The 22,699-nt window shown below is 37.5% G+C and overlaps 1 long non-coding RNA gene across 1 annotated transcript; it reads right to left on the bottom strand.

Annotated features, from left to right (window-relative positions):
- Positions 1-4,257: 4,257 nt before the first annotated feature.
- LOC132593397 (uncharacterized) lies at positions 4,258-8,227 on the bottom strand. The gene is made up of 3 exons (XR_009558847.1): positions 8,098-8,227; positions 5,879-5,997; positions 4,258-4,769 (listed from the first exon to the last, which is right to left on the bottom strand). It is a non-coding gene; the product is annotated as an uncharacterized lncRNA (long non-coding RNA).
- Between the last annotated feature and the right edge of the window lie 14,472 nt (positions 8,228-22,699).

Genomic DNA, 22,699 nt, shown 5'->3' with positions numbered 1-22,699 from the left:
TATTTATATTATACTGCACATACATATGCATATATATATATTCAAATATTTAAAAGCTTTTGAGATTCAGGAATTTCACTGTATCTTTACCACTCTTTGGTTCAGTTCTTTACAAAAGCATAATGCATCTAACTTGGATATTAGACTGCCAACATGCCTAATTACCCAATACTGTGACAAACCTATAAATGCAGAGACAATATAATACTTTAAACTTTCATCTCAACATGGTTGAAAACTTTATCTACCACAAAAATAAAAACAAATGCGATGAAAATCTGGAGTTGGTGGTGCACTCTGTTTATGGATTATCTATGAAGGTAGTAGATAGAGACTATTATGAAAATAATTGGGGCAGGGGAACTGGTTTCCCAGTCAGCTGTTCTTTCCTGTTATTTTAGTATCTGTATGCATAGCACTTCTGCCTGCTAGTTGACTATGACAAATCCATGCTCAATAATGAACTGAATTGTCTGTTGCCTTATTTTATGAATCAATAATTTAAATCTTGCATTTTCCTTTTTCTACTTATCAGACTAAATATTATACAGTTGTTTTTTTTCAGTTGATTTAGGGTAAAAAATAAACAGAAAATAAATCCTTGTAACTGGCTCTTTCTAGTGGTTCCCCTGCTGCTCCACAGCAGTGGGCTGGGCTTACCAGCTGCCACAATGAAGCCTCGGACCACCCATGGGGATCAGGAAGCCCTCTGAGACTCTGTTATTTTTCAGGATAAATTCTATACAAAGATAGAGACAAAGAGAAGACTTACACTGCATGCATTTAATGCTCTTTATCTCCTTCACAGTCATAAACAAGAGCAAGAAACAGGTCCTACTAAAAGTAGAGAAGACAGATATTAAACAAAATTAGACACAGGGCCAGTAGCCATGCTAAATACAAAAGACTTTCTGTTTCTGGGCATAATTCAGAAATCATTATTATAAGATTACGAAGGTAACACAGTCCAAAAGCCTATTAACTATGTTAGTGTTTTTTCCTCTAATTTCCATACTCACCTTGGTTTCAGGGAAATAAGGTGACCTCGATATATACTTATTTATTGAATACATACAGACAGTTCAGAAACTTATTAAAATAATAGGTATTTAAAAGACAATACTGAAAAACAATGATAGCCCCTCAAATAATTGGCTAATCAATCATATTTGTGTTAATCCTTTAACTGAAAAATTTTAGATAATTTCCAAAGATCTCAAACTCAAGACTTAGGCCCCAGGATTTTTTTTTTCTTAGATAAAGCCTGCTGCATAATAGCTGATATTTACATGATGAGTCTGCATTGCTTGTGAATTGTTTTCCTCACTACTTCAGTGAGTGCTTGTTCTTCATCAGTAACCATGTCCAGTGCCACCAATTGAAATAAAACACTCAACAGTAGTTTCAACAGCAGAATAAAGGGGTATCTTAGTCTGCTCAGGCTGTCAACACAAAATACTATATACTGGGTGGTTTAGACAACAGAAATTTACTTCTCACAGTTCTGGAGGTCAGAAGCCCAAGATCAAGATTTCGGTTGAGTTCCTATCTGGTAAGGCCTTTCTCCTCAGCTTGCAGAAAGCTGTCTTCTCACCAAGTTCTCACATGGCCTGTCCTCTGTGCATAAGCAAAAGGATAGGGAGAAGAGAGAGGGTGAGAGAAGAGGGGGGAAAGAGTGCTCTTTGGTGTCACTGCTTATAAGGACCCCAATCCCTTTGGATCAGGACCCCATCCTTATGACCTCGTGAAACTTTAATTACTTGCTTAAAGACCCCATCTCCAAATACAACACATGGAGCTTAAGGTTTTAACATGGGAATTTTGAAGGGGCACACAGGAGCATACAACCTGTAACCAGGGGAGAGAGGAAAGAACTGATGAGCCTGAAGATAGAACATTAGGAATTATCCAGTCTGAGCAACTGAGAGAAAATAGCTAAAAAAGGAACACCACATCGACGACCCATAGGACTATAACAAAACATACATACATGTCATCAAAATTACAGAAATAGAAGAGAAAGTGGGAGGGGCTGAAAAATACTTTAAAAATAATGGCAGAAAACTTCTCAAATATAGTGAAAAACATAAAACTTCAGATTCATATTCAGATTCAAGAAGCTAAGTGAAACCCAAACAGGACAAGCCCAAAGAAATCCACACTGATGTTTATTATAGTCAAATATCTGAAACTAAAGACAAACATCTTGAAATCAGTGAGTGAGAAACAGCACTTTATCTACAGGGGAAACAAATCAAATGACAGTGGACTTCTCACCAAAAACAATAAAGACCAAAAGAAAGCAGCATAATAGTTTTCAAATGCTGAGAGAAAAGAACTATTAATCCAGAGCTCTACACTTAGTAGAAATGTCCTTAAGGAATGAAGGGGAAATGAAGACATTGTCAGATGAAAGAACATAAAGAGAACTTTTTTTTTTTTTGTCAGAAGAGCTGACGTAAAAGGAGAGCTAAAAGAAATTCCTAAATATAAGTAAAAGATTTTAAAAATACTTAGAACATCAGGAAGGAAAAAGAACATATTAAACCCAAAATATGGGGATATATGTTATCTAATGATGAAAGAGTCAATCAACCAAGAATATATAGTAATCCTGAACATGTATGCACCAGACAACAGAGCTGCAAAATATGTAAAGCAAAAACTGATTGTACTGCAAAAAAAAAAAAAAAGATAAATCCACAAATACCCGCTCATGATAAAAGTCCTTAGAAAAATAAGAAAAGAGGAAAATTCTTCAACTTAATAAAGATATTTGCAAAACCGATATAGTTGATATTATACTTAATTATAAAACCTTGAATTCTTTTCTCTTAAGATCTGGAAGAAGACACAGATGCCTGCTAGTACTACTATCATTCAAAATACTACCATTTTAGCCAGAAGTTCTAGCCAGTGCAAAACAGTAAGAAAAATAAGTAAAAGGCATAGCAGATCTTAAAGGAGGAAATAAAACTTCCTATTTTCAGTTTACATGATTATCTTTGTTGAATAAACCCAATAAGTCTACAAAAATATTGCTAGAACTAAAACAGACTTTAGCACGGTTGTGGGATACAATATAAGCATTCAAAATTCAGTTGTATTTTTATATACTAGCAATGAGCATGTAGACTTAAATTTAAAATATAATACCATTGATGATCATTTATAAAATGAAATAATTAAGTGTAAATCTAATGAATGTATAGGACTTGTAGGCTAAATACTATACAACACTAATTAAATAAATCAAATATCTAAATAACTGGAGGGACACATTGTGCTCATTGGTTGGAAAACTCACATAATGAAGGTAACAATTTTCCTGAAATTGAAATATAAGTTTAACACATTTCTTTCAAAATACTAGCAAAATATTGTGTAGTTATAGACAAGATTATTCTAAAATTTATATAGAAAGTTGAAAAAACTAGAATATCTGTGGGACAATGTTAAAACAATGCTGAGAGGGAAATTTATGATATTAAATGCATATATTAGGAAAGAAGAAAAGTCTTAATAATCTAAACTAAAACTATTAAAAAGAAGAATAAAGAGGAGGAATTACTCTACCTAATTTCAAGACTTATTATAGAGCCTCTATAGTCAAGCTGTGTGGTGTTGATGAAGGAATAGATACATAGACCAATGGAACAGAATAAAGAGTTTGGAAACAGTCACATAAATATGCCCTGCTGACTTTTTATAAAGGTACAAACATATTTCAATGGATGAAATATAGACTTCCAATAAATTATGTTGGATATCTATGGGTAAAACAACAAACAAACAAAAATAAATAAAACAGAACCTCAACCAAAATCTCACACCTCATATAAAATATTAGTTCAAAAATATTTTGAGCTTCAGTGTAACAATATAATTAGAAATTAGACAAAAGACACAACCAGACATTTTACCCAGGAGGATATACAGAAGGCAAATAAGCACATAAAAATTGTTCAATGTCATTAGCCATTAATGGAGTGCAAATTGAAACCATAATTAGATGTTGCTCCACACCTATAAGAATGACTACAATAAAAAATAATGACAACACCAAATATTGGCATGGGTGTGAGGAAGTGGATTACTCAGATATTGGTGGTGGGAATGTAAACGATACAGTCACTGTGTGAACATCTGTTTATAATACTGCCTCACAATAACACTTCTGGGCATTAACCCTAAAAACACATTCACACAAAGCCTGTACATGAATGATATAGCAACTTTATTCATAGTAGCCCCAAACTGGAAACAACTGAGATGTCCTCCAATAGGTGAACCGTTAAATGAACTATGATACAGCCATATCATGGAATACTACTCAGCAAAAGAAAAAAATAAGACTATTGATATACACAACAACATGGGTGAATCTCCTTGCTGAGTGAAAAAGCAAATCCCCAAGTCAGTATACATTGATTCTGTTTATATAACATTCCTTAAATGACAGAATTATACAAAGAATATTTGTGGCTGCCAAGGGTAAAAGAGGAGACGGAAGGGTGGGAAAACGGTGGACGTAGCTAACAAAAGGGCAACATGAAGCCTCCCTGAGGTGATGGAAATGTTCTGTGTCTTGACTTTAACAGTGTCAGTTTTCTGGTTGTGATATTGACCAGCCACCTCATGCTCAACAGGAGGGAGTCCTGCCGCCATGTCCACTCACTGGCTCTTGTCCTTAATTACCCTTTGCTGGAAACCTCAGTTTCTTCCCATGTGGACTCTTCTCTGGCAGCCCACAAAGTAGGTGTTTCCTCCTAGAGCAAGTGAGAGAAAGAGTGATAAAGTTTACCAGAGATGGAAGCCACAGTCTCCTTGGAATCTAATCTTGAAGGGACTCCCATCACTTTCACTAATTTCTATTTGTTAGAAAAGAGTCATGAGGTCCATTCTACACTAAAGAAGGAGGAAATTACATAAGAGCATGAGTGCCAGTAGGCAGGTATCATCTGGAGCTATTTTTAGTGGCTGCCTTTCACAGTCAGCTCCAGGGGACTAATACTTCGTCTTGTGTGTTACTGAGTTCCCCGTCCCTAAATGGAGGCAAGCACAAGGGAGCCACTGAAGTATTCCTGGGATGGGTGAACAGGCAAATGAATAGTTTGATAACCTGGAAAATTTACAGTATAATTATGTGTACTAAACCAACGACCTTGACATTATGATACAATGCCATCTCTATGAATAATCAGTAACCTGGGGCAATTAGTGATACAAGTTTCTTCAGCAGACTTTACTTTTCAGAAACCAAGGGTTTCACTCCAGCTGAATTCATTAGTGGATGTGCTGAATTCTGTTCATTTCACTTTTGAAGTAATGAAATTAAATACATTTTTTTCATTAAATCATTACATGGCGGCTCATGCTTTTATGAGGAGAGGAACAACAGGAAAATTCCTTTCATAGTCTTGGAATGGGAGATTTAACTTTGATAATTCCTCCAGCGTTTTATAAACTGCTCGTATTTATGTAGTAATGAAAATATATAAATCCACACATATTTCACTACGGGAGAAATAAATGAAGCCCAGTCCTGGGAGGCTTGTCTTTAATCAGGAAATGTGCAACATTTGGCTGTAGTGAATTAGCCATTTGTCTCACTAATGTAAATCCTCAAGAGCACTGAGGGCCCAGCAGAAAAGTCCACAGCGTACATGCCCTCCAGGGTCCTGGGAATGAGTTACGTGTAGACACAAAAAGATCCCAGTGTGTCGGTGCCAGATCATATTCATGTCAGCAAAGTCCTAACTTACATGATTCTCTTTATCCCCAAAAGCCCCACGAATAAATCCATCAGAAACACGGCACATTTCAGCCATGGGACACCACATAGGAGACAATAAGCTTTCATTGTCTTGTGATTTACCTTCAGGTTCTGTTACAGGCATTGTCGATGGAGACATTTGTTCTGGTTTCAGAGACCCGTGTGGTTCTTAGCCTGTTTTCTGCATATGTGTCTAGTTTCCTCACATTGAGTTTTATTGTCTAAGGTGGCAAGAGAAAAAACAGTCAATATCAGAAAATTCAGAAATGCAAACAATTAAACAGCCCTTGGAGATTATTTCTATCATAAATGTGGCCATTTTGATTAACTTGGTCCATCTGTCATTACTGCAAACAATTCATCAAAGCAGGCCAGTCCTACATAAATGCCATCAGTAGTTGAGACAGCCTAGCTGAAGAGACAGCAGTAGCATTAATCTTTGCAGCTGTGCATTACTCATGCTAGTTTACTATTCTAATCTTGTAGGTTTTAAAAAAATCACATCCTCAACAGATAGGGTAATATTTTCATATCAATTTAACCAGATTTACTCTCTGATCCCATCACTCAGCCAATACAGATAGGGGATGGTTACCAGCTGTATTAAATCTCGCTTTACCTTTAATTTTGTTACTCAAAAATTTTTCATCTGTTTTTCTTACATTTCAAAATGATGCCATTATTTAAAATATCATCCCACTTAAAAAATAGTAAGAGTAGCGTTGTGTTTAAGGGAAGTCACTTAAGGATTTTAAGTACAATTACATAGAAATTTTGAGTACAATTACACAGAAATGAGAATGTGGATTCACTTTCTTTGTTAATTTTGATATTATAAAAATGAAAACATGACCTTTAGGGCTTCACCTCAGAAGAAATGCTGAAATTCTAATACATTAAATATTTATATTAAAAAATGAAAACCAGAGATAAATATAAAACTGTAGGAGATCATATATCTGATCTTGAAATCAAAGTCACTTTCCAAACCTGAATCAACAGGAAATACAAGAGAAGAAAATAAACAGTAAATGTGAATTTGAATTTGAAGATGTTAAAATAATCACAGACGTAATTTTAAAAGTTCAAATAAGAAAAATAATTACAACAAATATAAACGAGGAGGGTTACATTTACAGTACTAAATATTTACAATAATAAAGTATCGTAGAAAGAGTCCATATAAGTGATAAGAAAAATACTAAAATTTAGTGGAAAGATGATTACAACAGGACTATTAGAGAAGAGGAATTACAGATGATGAATAAAGTGATTTACATTGTTTAGCTTAATAATTAAAGTAAAATTAAAACAAAAATATCACTTTCTTGCTTGAGAGAGCAGTAAAATTTTTTAATGGTAATTCCCAATTTCAGAAAGGTTGAAATAAAATGAGCCCTCTCATATACTTTTTGAAAAATCAGACATTTGAGGGATGTTCTCTCTTTTTCTTTCTTAAAATGTTTATTACCTCTTAGGAAGAAATCTAAGTAAAACTTGATGTAGGCAAAGATTTTGATTAAGGATGTTCATCCAAAATTATACATAATACTAAAAGTTTAGAAACAAAATAGAATACCCATGGATAGTCAAACTGTCAAATTATCAAATGTTCACTTCACAGCAAAATGATCAAATTATGAAATATTATTAATATCCTAACTCATATTTTCAAAGATAATTTAGACACATATGAAACTGATTGATACATGAAAAAGAACATGATAATCATATCCATATACAAATGTGTAAAAACTGTATAAAACTAAATTATGTATACATATAAATAATAAAATAGTATTTATATTATATAACAGTGTAAATATATATAATGTCAGCATAATTATATATAATATATATTAATAACTTATTTTATATATATATAAATAATATATAATGGAAGGAAATGAGCTAAATGTTAACTGTGATTAATAAATTTGATAATACTTTTCCATCTTATTTGCTTATCTATCTTCAGTTGTTCTACAATTACATAATAGTTTTGTGTAAAAAATTAAAGAAAAAGGTGTAAATTTAAAGAAAAACAAGTTTGCTTTATAAAGACACTGTTTTCCTATATTTCCTTTAATTTCCTATTTTATATATGCTTATGTGATGCCCTCTGACAACTGGGCAGGCACATCTCTAGCAATCAGGTCCAGGAGTCTGAACCTAGAGCCTTGTATGATCACTTGATAAGACAAAAGAAACTAGGGAAAGGCTCTTTGCAAATGGTACTGGGTATGACTGGTCTCAGCTCTTCCTTAAATGTCATGCTTTTCTTATGACATTTTGCACTCAGATACAACTCACCAACATACCTGTAGTACACCAATATTTTTTCAGCTTGTAAGCCACTCTCAATATTCTTTGCCGCTGTCTGTCACACGTTCCCTGTGAGATGACACATCAGGATCAGAGGGGGCCTTGTCTGCAGTGCACTTCACTGAATTCACTCTGGAACTGATCTGCACTCGGAAGGTTTGAATAATAACAAAAGCAGTGGTGATTTTTCTGAATAAGTTCCAGTCGCCCAAGAAGGGCTGCACATTGCATTTAATTGGTTCCTGGCATATATTGCTTAGGGACAGAGAGTATTGTTTAAAAAGGTATCCATAAATCCTGTTGTGAGCTATTTATAATAGAATTTTGTTCTTTGCATTAAATATAAAATGTCCACCCCTTTAGTGAATGGCAGTGAGCAAAGGCACTTGGAACTTTCAGCAGTAGAAAATACGGTTGGATGCTTGAAGAAGTTCGAATTCTAGGAAGATAGACAAGTCAGAAGTACACCTCAATTTAAAGCTCCTTTCTCCTGGCTATGTAACCATATCCTGACAATAGAAAGGAGACAAACTGACACACTGGGATGGAGTTTCCACAAGAGATGGTCAGGCTGCCGGGCCATTGGTGGCTGACCTACCCCTGTGACAGCCGGCTCCCGTGGTGTCCTGTCAATCTCTTTGTGTGTTTTAGGATGTTCCTGGTCGGGGTCTGGGGAGTGACACTCAACCAGCACCGACGGCACAAATGCACAGGCTCAGCTGTCCACGGAGAGATAAAGAAACATTGGAATATATTCTCTGCCTTTGGGAGTTTATTATCTTATTGGAAGAACCTCAAAAGTAAAAAGATCTTGTAACTTTTACTTTATTTTCATTTCCAACTTGCTCTTACAAAGCAGGACATTGTGTGATGCTGGATTATTTACTGTTGCTCCTGGAAAGGAGTAACTATTAGTCGTTTTCTTATTTCATGACAGATTTCTTACTCTTACGAAGTTGCTAATATAAATATTTTGAGATTAAGAAGTTGACATTTAATTACACATTTACATACTGCTTGTACAACTAATTACATGAGATTAAGATGAGGCCAGGCTCAGACACCCAGATGACTTGTCACAGACTAAGAACCAGGAGGGAGGGCGGCAACCACGGTCTCAGGACGAGGACAGCAGTGGCAGGAGAGCAGTGGGCGAGAGAGATGCCCAGGCCGTTCAGGAGTCGGCAGGGTGTGGCCAATGTTCTCCTCCGATGGCTCATGGTCCTGCTTATTACACAATCCAGGTCTTAAGTCTTAGTATTCTGTAAGCCAGTCAACTCTTAAACGTTTATGCTAAATGACAGCATTATAATGACCTGATGTCATGTTTCTGGGACAGATCACAGTGAACCTGCCCCATTAAAGAGGCAGAAATAGCAGGGCCGGGGCAGTGAGGAAGTGACTCTTGGGGACCTTAACTCTAATTCGAGCACATTTTGCAAGAGCTTGCATATTCTCTTTAGTCCATTTCAACTTCAAAATAATAGGGTTCTAAAATTATAATTATATAAGTATAGCATGAGGCCTCAGTCAGAAATTTTAGCACAAACACTTCACCGACAGCCTCAGTATGGTAACATTGATCTCTTTCTTCTCTCAGCAGTGGTAACAGGTTGTTTTCAACCCTCACAAGGTACCTTCCTAGTTATGTTGTAGATCCTTTAACAGTAAAAATGGTATCCTATTTTGGTCATAGTTCCTTCAGGGTGTATATTAGTTTCCAAGGGCTGCTGAAACAACCTGCCACAATCTGGATGGTTTAAAACAACAGAAATGTATTCCAGCACAGTTCTGGAGGCCAGGAGGCCCAGCTCAAGTTGCCGGCAGGGCCAGGCTCCCTCTAAGGCTCTGAGTGGAATGCTCTGTTGCCTCTTTCTAGCCACTGGTGGTGGCCATGGTCCCTGGTGTTTGCTTGGTGCTGTATCGCTCTAATCTCTGCCACTGTGGTCACGTGACTCTCTACCTGTGTGTCTTTCTGTGTCTCTTCTCTTCTTGTAAGAACACCCATCCATCATATTGTATCAGGGCCCATTCACCCCCAGCATGATCTCATCCTAACTCAGCTACATCTTCAAAGACCCTGTCTTCCCATAAGGTCACCTTCCCTGGTACTAGGGATTAGGGTTTTAGCATATCTTTTGGGGGAAACAATTTAACCTATAAAAGTGCCTAACCCAGTGAAGATACATATACTGTTTTGAGTGCATATTAATTATGTTTCTTGTCTCCTAATTTCCCTCTGCTCACAAATAAATTAGCGTTGTGGGATTTCTTCCCTCTCCTACCTTCTTCAGTTGTGTGCTTCCAACTCTGCATATTTAACTTGGGAATTCAAACACTTTTCCCACCTGAAATAACCCCTTCTTCTTCATACTCAAGAAAAAGCTAAAGATGTTTTTGCAACTAGTTGCGTCTCCCTGTCCCCTCCACCACCAGGAAGAAACACTGCATCTCTACTCTTGGCATCATTTCTCGATTCATACCTCCTCTTCACGGTCTAGAAATAGAACCACGCAAACAAGGGACCTGCATGTTGTATCTTATGTCTCCTGGACCAGTTGGTTCATTTCTTTCTCTCCTCTCCTAGCTCCTCTAAATCCATCACCTTCCCTCACCAGGCTAGAGAGAAAACTTCTGGAGAGGAGTTGAAATGAACACAGTGATGGGAAGAGAAAAAAATGATGCTTTAATTCTGCCAAGGAATCACTGTTCCTGTAATGAGTCCCCCTCTTAGTCAAGTGCTGATGTGAAGCTCCCGGAGGCGGGAATTCACCGCAGCCCAACTCACAGATCTGCCCCTCAGGCTGCAGACAGAGACGTGTTTGATTTGTGTGTTTGCTGAAGCTGAATAACAGGCAGGATCTTTTCTTTACCCTCTGAATAGACACCAAGGAATCCACTAACTTGGAGAAGGAGAAAATTCCACCCTGTTAACAAGTTTCATTTTCCCTCATACCCCTCCTCTTTCTTCAGCCTCCGAGGTGCTATTTGGAAGGGCAAATAAATCATCATCTGGGAAGCTTTCCAAAAAAAGAAAGAAGGAAAAGATAATAAGCCATATTAGGCTAGCCACATTAACAAGCAAACTGCTTTTCCTCTCCTTAACCACACAGTGTCTGTGGTGAGGTGAGACTAAGCAGTATTTTCTAGTTTCTCATAGAGGATTAGGTCTCTAGTCTGTGCGTTTTCTTGCGTCTGATTTCCCGTGTGTTCCCACCACTGGCTGTGTGTGTAGCTAAAGATCTAATTCATTTGCTGCACTAACAGGGAGTGAACGTGAGTGACGGGAGGGTCTCCCCAGGTGCCATGCATTTCTGCCTCTTAGATTATTTGCTCGAAGTAAAAACGGCACGGTCATCTCCACTCCCCACGCTCAAGAGCAGCTAGTGACACATTTCATGGCTCAACTCCAGTCCTAAATGTGCTAATAGATAACTGTACACGTAACTAAAAGTCTTTGGAAAAGTTTCAGAACAGAGTCCCTGTGAACTACTGCTGTAAGACTTGTGACATTCCTATCACTCAGTGTTTACTCTGTGCCAGACACAGTACAAACAATTGACAGCTGCTACCCCCTTTGATCTTTAGCAAATGTCCATAAAAGTGGGACTGGAGAACAAATTATGAATTAGAAAGATTAATCAATTTGCTCAAAAAACACAGAGCTAAGACATGGGAAACTTGAGATTCAAAATTTGGCCTCAGACTCAAATATCCTGAAAAGAATCCCTTTGAGATATAGCAATAATTTGGACTTGGGTAGGTCATTCCATAATCTGTAGTGCTGGAGGTGATGGGGAGCCTGAGAATAGGAAAATACACTTATATTTGAGTGACAGCTTCACTTATCAGTTACAAATGGATGTTCAATGGGCTTTTGATAATTGACATCCCTCAGAGCAAAAAGCGGAAGTAGAAAAAAATTGTCCATTACCTGAAATGGGTCTTTTTTACTAGATGCAGATGGAGAGTTTGGGATGACCTGAAGATCACTTATTTTGTGTGTATTTGAAAATAAAATGGCATCTTTGTCTAGAGCTGAGAGTGTGGGAATCATAGCATGTTGCCCGAAGAGTTGTTCTAAAATTTTAGGGCTGGAACGAGATAGGATGACAACTGAAACATGATCTGTGAGCTTGGAAAGTAGTTATGGGATACGAAACCTGTACTTTGAAAGCTTGACTGGTTTTATATTTCCTGTCTTTTCTTTGCTGTTTCCCCTTTATTCTCTCTCTCGGAGTTAGTTAAAAATCTTTTGGAAGATTCTACCTGTCTCAAATATTCTAAAGGGGACTGTTAAGAGTGTGTCTGGCTATATTTAGGAAGGAGTTTTTCTTTTTTAAAACAACTGTAGTACTGGTATTTTCTTGTTTGTTTGTTTGCTTTGTAAAATAACACCTATTTCCATACTAAAATGTAATTAATACGTTTTTTCAGGCAAAAAAAATAAGATAAAAGTAATATATATAATCCTTCCATTTCTGAAGAGCCTTTGTGAATATTGTGATATATATTCTTCCAGGATCGTATGCATATAAGTCTGAGTGTCCATGTTTATGTAGATAGAATGGTAGCCTGACAACAGATTGAATCATACTGCACAAATTTTTGTGACCACTTTTTCCTAAATATATTTCAGAAAATTAATTTCAATAGCCACAGAGAGGTTAATCCTGTGGATATAATCTATTTTATTTACCTGCTTCATCACCTTTTCCAATCTGACTTTAAAAGTAACACTGTAAGGAACATAAATACATTTCTGAATATATTTCTTTTATATTTTAAATAGATTATTAAAAATTTTCCCTGAACCTCCTAGAATTCTCATTATTGTGATATCTAAGAAAACATCTTTTTAAAATGTGTGTAGGGCTTCCCTGGTGGCGCAGTGGTTGAGTCTGCCTGCTAATGCAGGGGACGCGGGTTCGGGCTCTGGTCTGGGAGGATCCCACATGCCGCGGAGCGGCTGGGCCCGTGGGCCACTGCTACTGAGCCTGCGCGTCTGGAACTCATGCTCTGCAACAAGAGAGGCTGCAGCAGTGAGAGGCCCGCGCACCGCAATGAAGAGTGGCCCCCGCTTGCCACAACTAGAGAAGGCCCTCGCGCAGAAACGAAGACGCAACACAGCCAACATAAATAAATAAATAAATTTATAAAAAAAAAATGTGTATAATTTTGTCGTTATATTTTCAGTGTTCCCCTTTCTCCATATAGAGAAGCACATTAACTCGTCTCATTATATGCCTTGTTTAGTGCAGTAATTAACACGTCTGTTAACATGGTTAAGAGTTGAAGAAAATTGTTAGAGACTGTCGAAAAGTGTAGTCACTGTTAATAGTTACCAACTGTTCATAATGCATTTAGTTTAATTTGTATGGAAAAATGGTGGGTGCAACAGCACTTGCCAAGATGAAATTCTGCCAATAGTAATGATCTTTTCGGCTCAAGACCTGTGATTGATTTCCACCTTGGGTCAGCTAAGACTTCTCCCGGTGCTTTAGTTTTTGATGGTTAACTCCATCATGGGGGCTTTCAGCTTTCCTCTGGAACATCTGGCACCAGCTACTGTCACATACAGAACTCCCGACTCAATGGACCATTAGTTTTTGTACAGAAATATGTGTGAATTTAGAAAAGGTGCTTATGAGTGTTTATAATGGAGGCCATGTGTTATCAACTGGAGAGCGGGGAGAAATTGGTTTTGTTCAGATCATTATCATTCCCCACATGGAAACCTCTGTCCTAAAATAAACCAAGCACACATATTGGGGCTGGGTGGCTAAGGGGTCATCAGACATCTCTACCAGATTCCTCTGAAGTGGACACCATCACTAGGCATCATCAGGCGAGAATTCCCTATCCATCAGGCGTTCTAAACCCTGAGACGAAACAGACTTCACCGACAGCAGAAAAAGAAGCTGCTTCTTGGAACACACTTAGGAGTGCCGAGAAACTCCCTCTGACCCCAGTAATTCCTCCTTGCTCCCTTTAGCAATTCATTCTCAGCATCAAATTATTTTCCAACTTCAGCAGTCCTTTGCTCATGTGTTAAATAGTAATGCCCTTGGGAGAAGTCACTTCTAACTTAATGATGACGATTTATACTGAATAAAATTAGTTTATAAGATTTCTTGAGAAACGACAACTCTATGTGTGTGCAGTCGAATTTAGGAAAATGAGTGGAAATTCATTGCATTTTGATAGAATAGATGAAATAGGGGCAGAGCAGTTGCAACAGAGCACGTGTCCTACAGTCTGGGAAGCCGGAATGGGCTGGTCATGCAGCTGAGAGCCTAGGGGTCCGAAGAGCACTGGGGATCTGGTGTCAGAGTACCATGATTTCTGAAGAATAGCAGGGCCTACTTTATAATTATTTTCCTTTGGAAATTTACTCCTATCCTCACCCTCCCTTGTTATCCTTTCCCTCCAATTTGCTCCTCAGCACATCCCTTTATTATAAGATATTACATCATCCTAAGTTTCTTTTTTTTTTTTTAACTTCCATATCTAGGTTTCCTGCATTCTACTGCTCTTAAAGAAAAAAAACCTGTGTATTCTTCTGTCTTCATATTCTCAGTGCCCTTAATAGTAATTAACACATGGCAGAAGCTTTTCAAAAAAAGGAAGGAAGGGTTTTTAAAGTAGCGTATGCTGGTTTGCTACTAAAAACATGGTCACATATCTTTTCATACACTGACACCTTTACAGCAAAGAGATAGTATAGGTGAACTGGCAGTAATGCATGTATTGTCTGGTGAAAGAAACGGATCCCTGGAATTTCAGAAGCATACAACAGAGATTCCTTGAACCTGTTGGCTGTTGTATGACGAACCCATAAATTAATAGAACAATGGGGATAAAAGAGAACCGTCTCTTTTTCTCCCTTCTATGGATAGAGGACTCAACAAGGCCGGGCATTGTTCTACCAATAGTCATTGAGTACATGGTACAAGCAGGAACCACTCTTCCCCATTCTGGGGTTACAGTACTGAACAAGACACAGTGTCAGCCTTCCTGGAGCTGCCATTCCCACAGAAGATAAGCAACCTTAAAGGTAAACTATAGTCTGCACAGATCTCCCAAAGAGTGGACTCCCCAAAGCTCATCTCAGGTGTGGCCGTGGAGAATAATGGATGAGGGAAAACATTCCAAAGGATGTAATCAGGAACTAAGAAAGACGAGGAAGAAGGGCTGCTGCTCTGAGAGAGCAGAGTAGGGACAAATTGAGACTCAAAGAACTGAATCCACTGTGAGGTAAGAGTTTGCATAATCCCTGGGCGGCAGGACCTGAAGCTGCTGTAGCCTAGGACTGACAAGGGTTCCATTGCCTGCCTTCTGAGTGCAGATTTTGCTGAGGTTACCTTTTCCTACTCCCCTTTTCTATTGGTATACATGACGGTTTACATACTTTTTATTACACAGACACTGTATCACAGGGATCCACACCCAGATCTGATGAAGATGACTGAGCATCTCTCAGACATCCTGAAACTTGAATAATATGCAAAGTCATTTGGTTGGCACCTTGGGCTTCTGTCTTTTGGGGAGACATTGTGTATAAGAGATATACACAGGGATGTTCCGGTGGCCAAGAGGAAGGCAGGTTGCAGTGAAATGGACTTGGTGCCACAAGAAACTATGGTTTCTTCTTCATTGGGAACAGAAGCTCTAAATTTTAGCTGAACACAAGACCCCCTTGAAAACATACCACATTCCTTAGGATTTCTTGCAGTGAAATGTGACCCCGCTCCTAAGATGAGGATAGTATCCTGTGTTAAAGACGAATGCTTAGACCCTTCTGGCTTTTAAGAGAAGAGATTTATCCAGAGCACTCTCCTGGCTTTTCTCTGTCTCCTTGAGAGGTGGGGAGGCGTAACCCATCAGTACGTTTGGGCGGAATAACTGCACATGCTTGGCTTAACCCCACCATCCTTCCTGTTTGGAATAAGTTGCTCACACACAGGGATAATGACCACTGCTCCTCTGTGGGGCTCTGCCTCTGGTCCAAGGTCAAGGTCCATGATCACCTGACCAACAGACATACAACCAGGTTTGTCCATGTCATCAAAGATATATTTGAGTTTCACTTTGTAGCTCCTTTAATTTTTTTCTCAAGTTATTCCAAACCTTAGTAGGGAATAACATATTAGGGTTTTCTCTGAGACCTTCAAAGCACGAGAAACTTCTGGCATGTGTCCCTAAAGACCAGGAGGGGAATTTGTACATTTCTCCATCTCTCCTTTCTTCAAAAGGCTAGAATGGATATTGAATGGCTGGGGTTGATTAAACTGTTTTGACCCATGAGACATTGGACAAGGCTGGAGCTCTGAAGGGCAGCAACGTGGATAGTTAATAGGGAGCAGTCATGCCGCCCTGACTCCTCATGTTTTCATGAGGCAGAAGAACTTTTATTTTGTTTTAGTCAATGTTGTTTTGATTTTTCTCTCATTTAGAAATGAACCCAAGCCTGAAACAAGCAAAAAGTTTAGTGTTGGATACATTAATATTGAGATTACTATTATAAACCAAGAGGAAGTATTGAGTAGAGAGCTGGAAATAGGAAATTCAGGGGAGAGTTCTGGACCGGAGTGTACCTTTGGGTTTTCCAGCACACAGATGGTATTTAAAACCATGATAGTGAATGGTAGCATCTTGGGGGTGAGCACAGAGAGAGAAGAAGCCTGAAGACAGAGTCCTGAGGTAACCCAATGTTTAAGTATAGAGCAATGAGGAGAGCCTACAAAAGCAGATGAAGGCATGACTCGTTTACATAAACAGTAAAAGCATGGCCTTTCACTTTTTTCAGAAATTCATTTTTAGCCACCCTCACTGCCTATAATATTTTGTTTTGTTTAACTTTACCTAATTTTTAAAAACTCTGATTTATGCCTATCCTTATTCCAAGAAGAACCAGGTAGTTGCTGTTTATCTATTAATAAATCCATCCTATGTTTGAAAAGTTTGTCAGTTTGTTGCTGAGATTTATATTATTTTGGCTTCTGAAGGCGACTGTAGAGAACAGGATGTACTTCGTTAAGTTAAAGGCATATGGCTCAGAAAAATCAATTTTGTGTATGTTATCCCCTCCAAAGAAGTTCTCATAGGTTTGGAGATAGGCACATGAATGTGTATAGCAGCATTGTTTATGATGTAGAGGAATACCAGGCAATCTGGGTTTTCTGAACTGAGGAGGGGTATGTAAATGTGGGTGCATATTATGATGTACTAAGTGAGAGTTAACATCAAAAGACTAGATGTACACAGTGCATCATGGATAGAAAATATGCTGTTCATGATAGTTACCAACCCAGAAAACTAACTGGTCCTCAAATATATAACTCAGCAGAACATAAGCTTATCTTTGCTCACATAATGCTGTAGAGTAGTACCAAGCCCAGGGTTGGGGGAAGGAAAAGGGCAGGAAAAGCTCTTTTCCAAACAGGCATTTTGAAATTCAGACACAGGGAAGCTCTGCCACCTTTGATATGTGGCTTCCAAGGCCAACGTCTTTTTCTCTTCTTTGTCTACAGGAAGAGCAAAGCATGGAATACTCCAATACAGAAAAGGTCCAGGTAGAAGAGGAAAAGGTTGTGATGCAAAGGTCTGCCACAACCTGTCAATTATTTATTGGATATAGTACCAAAACCAAGGACAACAAAAGCAAACACAGACAACTGGGATTACACCAAAAGAAAAAGCTTCTGTACAGCCAAGGAAACAATCGACAAAATGAAAAGGCAGACTAAGAAATGGAGAAAAATCCTTGCAAATCATATATCTGATAAAGTGTGAATATCCAAAATATATGCGGAATTCCTATAATTCACTATCAAAAATTCAAAATAACCACATTAAATAATGCACAAAGTACTTGAACAGATATTTCTCCTAAAAAGACATACAAGTGACTAAAGGTACATGAAAAAATCCTCAACATCACTAATCATCAGGGAAATGCAAATCAAAACCACAAAGAGATATCACCCTATACCTAGAATGGCTTTTATCAAAAAGACAAAAGATAACAAGTGTTGATGAGAATGTGGAGAAAAGGGAATTTTTGTGCACTCTTGGTGGAAATGTAAATTGGCACAGTCATTATGGAGAATAGTATAGTGACTTCTCAAAAAATTAAACATGGACCTACCAGGTGATCCAGCAATCCATCACTTCTCGGTACATATCCACCCAAATTGAAGTCAGGATCTCGAAGATATATCATTGCAGCATTATTTACAATAGCCAAGGCATGGAAACAACATAAATGTCCCTCAACAAATGAACAGATAAAGAAAATGTGGTATATACACACAATAGAATATTGTTCAGCCTGAAAAATAAAATCCTGCCATTTACTACAAACATGTTCAAACTTGGAAGACATTATGCTAAGTGAGATAAGGGAGCCACAGAAGAGCAAATACTACATGAACCCACTTACATCAGGAATCTGAAACCATCAAATTCACAGAAGCAGAATGTAGAATGGTGGTTACTAGGCATGGCAGGGGGTGGATATCAGGGATATGTTGGTCAAAGGCTGCATAGTTTCATGACGCAAGATGAATAAGTTCTAGAGACCGATATAGCATGGTGTACAAAGATGACAACACGGTACACTTAAAAATTTGGTAAGAGGGTATATCTTATGTTAAATGTGTTTTTTTTAAAGAGTTTTGAAGGAAAATAATTTTACTTTGTTATGTTATTTTTTGTTGTGTTTTAAAATTTTTTTAGAGGAGGTGTAAGTGACATACACCAATATATTAGCTTCAGATGTATAACACAGTGATTTAATATTGATGTTAAATGTTCTTATCAAAAAAAAGAAGGAGGAGGGGAACTCTTAGAGATGATGGTCAAGTTTAGATCATATTACATGGTGACTTTTTCAAGGGTATATATTCATCTCCAAATTCATCAAGATGTATACGTTAAATATGTAGAGGTTTTTGTCTGTCAATCATACCTTCATTAAAAAATTTCAAAACGGTAAAACATAAGCAGTCTATAGAATATTTTCATCCATCAGTGATTCCCTGGGAATCTTGGTGACCACTCTTAACTGTTTCAAAAAGTGACTGGACCACTTTGCATGCCTGCGAGAGAACACTTACTCCCCATCCTCCCCAGCCCTTGGTACTGTTTGTCTTTTCAATTTTAGCCATTGAATTCTACCCATTTTACCTAGACATCCATAGCAGTATCTGTAGTGGTGGTTTTGGTTTGCATTTAATGGTTATTTGTTATTTTCATATTTCCAATATGCTCATTTTATTTTGTGAAATATCTGCTCATACCTCTTGCCTAACTTTTAACTGGGTTGTAACTGTTCCAATTGTTCTTTATTTATTTTAGATACAAGGCTTTTCTCAGATGTTTGTTTTTAAAATACTTTTTTGCTAGTCTGTGGAAATTTTCAATTTTTTCAAACTTTTAACAATGTATTTTGAAGAGCAAATTTTTAAAATTTTAATTCACTTAAACCGAACAACTTTTCTCTTATGAATCATACTATCTTGTTTATAATCTTTTGCTATGAAAAATAATGCTACAATAACAACATATGTATTTAGGTGTCAATAACGTGTGTGTGTGTGTGTCTGTGTGTGTAATATCTGTAAGACAAATTCTAAGACGTTGGATTCCTAGAACAAAGCATAAAATACAATTTTGTTTGCCTTAATTGCCTTATATATTGTCAATTGACCTCCTTAGGGGTAAGCAATTAGTGATCCCATTAGGACTGTATGAATGTATATTTTAACTTGATTAAAAAAAACTATATTGTCAAGGTTTTGGAATTTTTGCTAATATGACAAGAGAGAAGTGGCATCTCTGTGTAATTTTAAATTTACTTATCTCTTATTATGAGCGGCATTGATAATAAGAACTTCTTTCCTATGAACTTTTCATTCCCAAACCTTGTGTGTTTTTCTATTGTGCTATTCATCTTTTTCTATATTTAACTTTTATTTTTCTAATGTTTTGAGTTAGGTATTTCAGTATTGTATTTTCCTTCTTTCTTATATATTGATATACCAATTTTAGGGTGGATTTTTCTTTGAAAAAATAATTTCTTATTTGTATCTCCATCTCTTTTGGTGCCATTTTATCACCCTCATTTTTTCCTGGAAGTTTAAAAATTTAGATTGTTGTTCTTGTTTTACCTGGAAGTTATTTTGGATATTTTTATTCTGTCTTTCTTAGCTGCCCTGTGCTCAGTAGACAGTGAAGATGTGATGGTCTAGAATATAAAGGAGAGAAATTCTGGAGTTCTGTCCTTGAATGCTTCTTAGAAGGTGTTGTTTCCTGAAATCTGCCTCCTTTGGCTTTCTGTTGAGTACTTCCTCTGGCATCTTTTTCTATTTCGCTCAGAAACCACTTTCTGTTTAAATGGGGTTCCCTCCTAGGGGTGAACATTTACTCCTGGCTTCTGGTATCTGACACAGCTACAGTCCCCCGAACTTCCCCACCACACCAATATATACTGAAAATTTCTCCCACAGTTTCTGCTGGTCTCATGTAGGTGACACTTAAATAAAATTTGGAGCTTGTGTGTTTTCTCAAAATTTTCCTGAAGATTTGAGATTTCTGTTGTTGCTCAATTTATTTCTCTAAAAGTTTCCAAGAAAAGACAAGGAAAAATTCAGAAGTCAACTGCCATCATATTCCTATCAGAGATAGAAGATATATAACTATATCTACATCTATATGTATACCTAGTCCTATCTATCTATCTATCATCTATCTGGGTTTATTCATTTATAAGCCATTTATGAGTGCACATGCCATGCTACATTGCTCTCAAGTGTATTATGAAGCAGTTGAGAAGATGGATAGACAAATAAAGATATGCTTAGAGAAAAATGTGTTGAGAAATGTTTGGAAAATTAAATTTGTAATAAGAGAATTATAAAACAGAAGAGGAACTTTAACAAAGTTGTTTTTTAGAGCTCCCCAAGATGATAAAGCTACACATATCCAGCTTTTTTTCCCCTTAAAACTGAGATATTTCTGAGGAAATTAAACATGAAGTTAATTCATGATTTGATAATAGAGAGGTTGAAGGCTAGTAACATTGCCTTTTGTTTTTACCAAGGAACAATTGCCACAAGAGGTTAATGTAACACTTAACAATCCCCTGGAACGAGGACTGAGGAGTTAGTAGGAGTCCAGGCCATCTCTTTCCTCACTGGTTCTCTCTCTCTGTCTCTCTCTGTCTCTCTGTCTCTCTATGGTTATCTATCTTCCTCTCAGTTAAGGAAGCAGCATCTGATGAAATCAGTTCACTGACCTCATGTGCCAAGCTTTGAACAAGTGATACCTAAGTACAACTTGAGGGACTGGCTTTAGATTAAGGAGCATGGAGTGTTCATTTATGGACACAGTCTAGGAAGCACACACATGAGTGGGTAGATATGGTGAATAAAGTTTATAGAAAGTCTCTTTTGATTCTTCCTGTTTGCCCAGGGAAATAGAAACTCATGTAACAGCTGAGAGTGAGGGTGAGGGGAAACGTAACAAAGATGAAATTCCAGTAGATTTCCTCTATACAGCTATAGCTCTAAGTGATCTATTGAGAATTTTAGAAATTGGAAGCATCAGCCATCTGACCTTGTCTCTAAGGTAAGCAGAATGTGCATCATCTTCTAAGCTATGAACTGAAGGCAGAGGCTGAGTTTCTTGACTATCAGTGGGTGGACAGTTCCCCAGTGTGTGTGTGTAGCTGTGCAGATTGTGAAGGTCTTGACTCCAGGGCTGCATTCTCACTGAGCCTATTTAGATCTTGTCCTCGCACATTGTATGATCCAGTCTAGGACTCGCTGGGTGGCTCTGTATCCGAACTTCAGGCAGATTTAAGAAGTAGCAGAGAAGGGCTTGAGCTGAGGGCAGTCAGCAAATCTCTCCCAATTCTCCTCTCAGGTGAGTATGAAATGTTTCCTAATTCACTTTGGTTTTCAATCAGCTTTCCCTTTCCATCTAGAAAAGATGTCACACTCCAGGTTTTCTACATATTTGGAGTGCACAAAGCAAGATTTTAGCTTTTGTGTTTTGATTTCTTTTCCTGATTTCTCTATTCTGGGTGGAAGACATCAGAGTGGGGAAGGAGGAGAAGTTGTCTGACTTAGACCTGTGTTGACGTCTGGCTCTACTAAGCATCTCTTCTATAGCCTTGAGCAAGGCATTTAACTGCCTGGTTCTTCACGTGTAAAATGGGTATGGAGTAAACACTGCAGAGATATTTTGAAGGTAGGATATAATGTACATAAACGATAGAAGTCCAGGATAAATGTGGTGCTAGATAAAATGTAGCTGAAAAAAGTTCTCATTTATTGAGTGCTTACTACATGGCAGATTCTGTGCTTAATAATTTACATATATTTACTCACTTATTCCTCACAATAACCCTCTCACACAGGTACCATTATAATTGCCATTTTACAGAAGAAGAAATTGAGACTCAGAATAAATGTGACTTCATGTAACTATTCAACCAAGGTAGTGAAACTGGTTTTCAAACTCAGGCCGGGTGATCTCAGAGTCCTTGAAATCTACACATACTGGCTAGTACTAGCAACCCTTTGGCTTCTA

The sequence above is a fragment of the Globicephala melas genome, chromosome 14, assembly GCF_963455315.2.
Source record: "Globicephala melas chromosome 14, mGloMel1.2, whole genome shotgun sequence".
Classification (NCBI taxonomy): Eukaryota; Metazoa; Chordata; class Mammalia; order Artiodactyla; family Delphinidae; genus Globicephala; species Globicephala melas.
The sequence above is the reverse complement of the archived record's forward strand: the minus strand, read 5'-3'. Positions and strand labels throughout refer to the sequence as shown.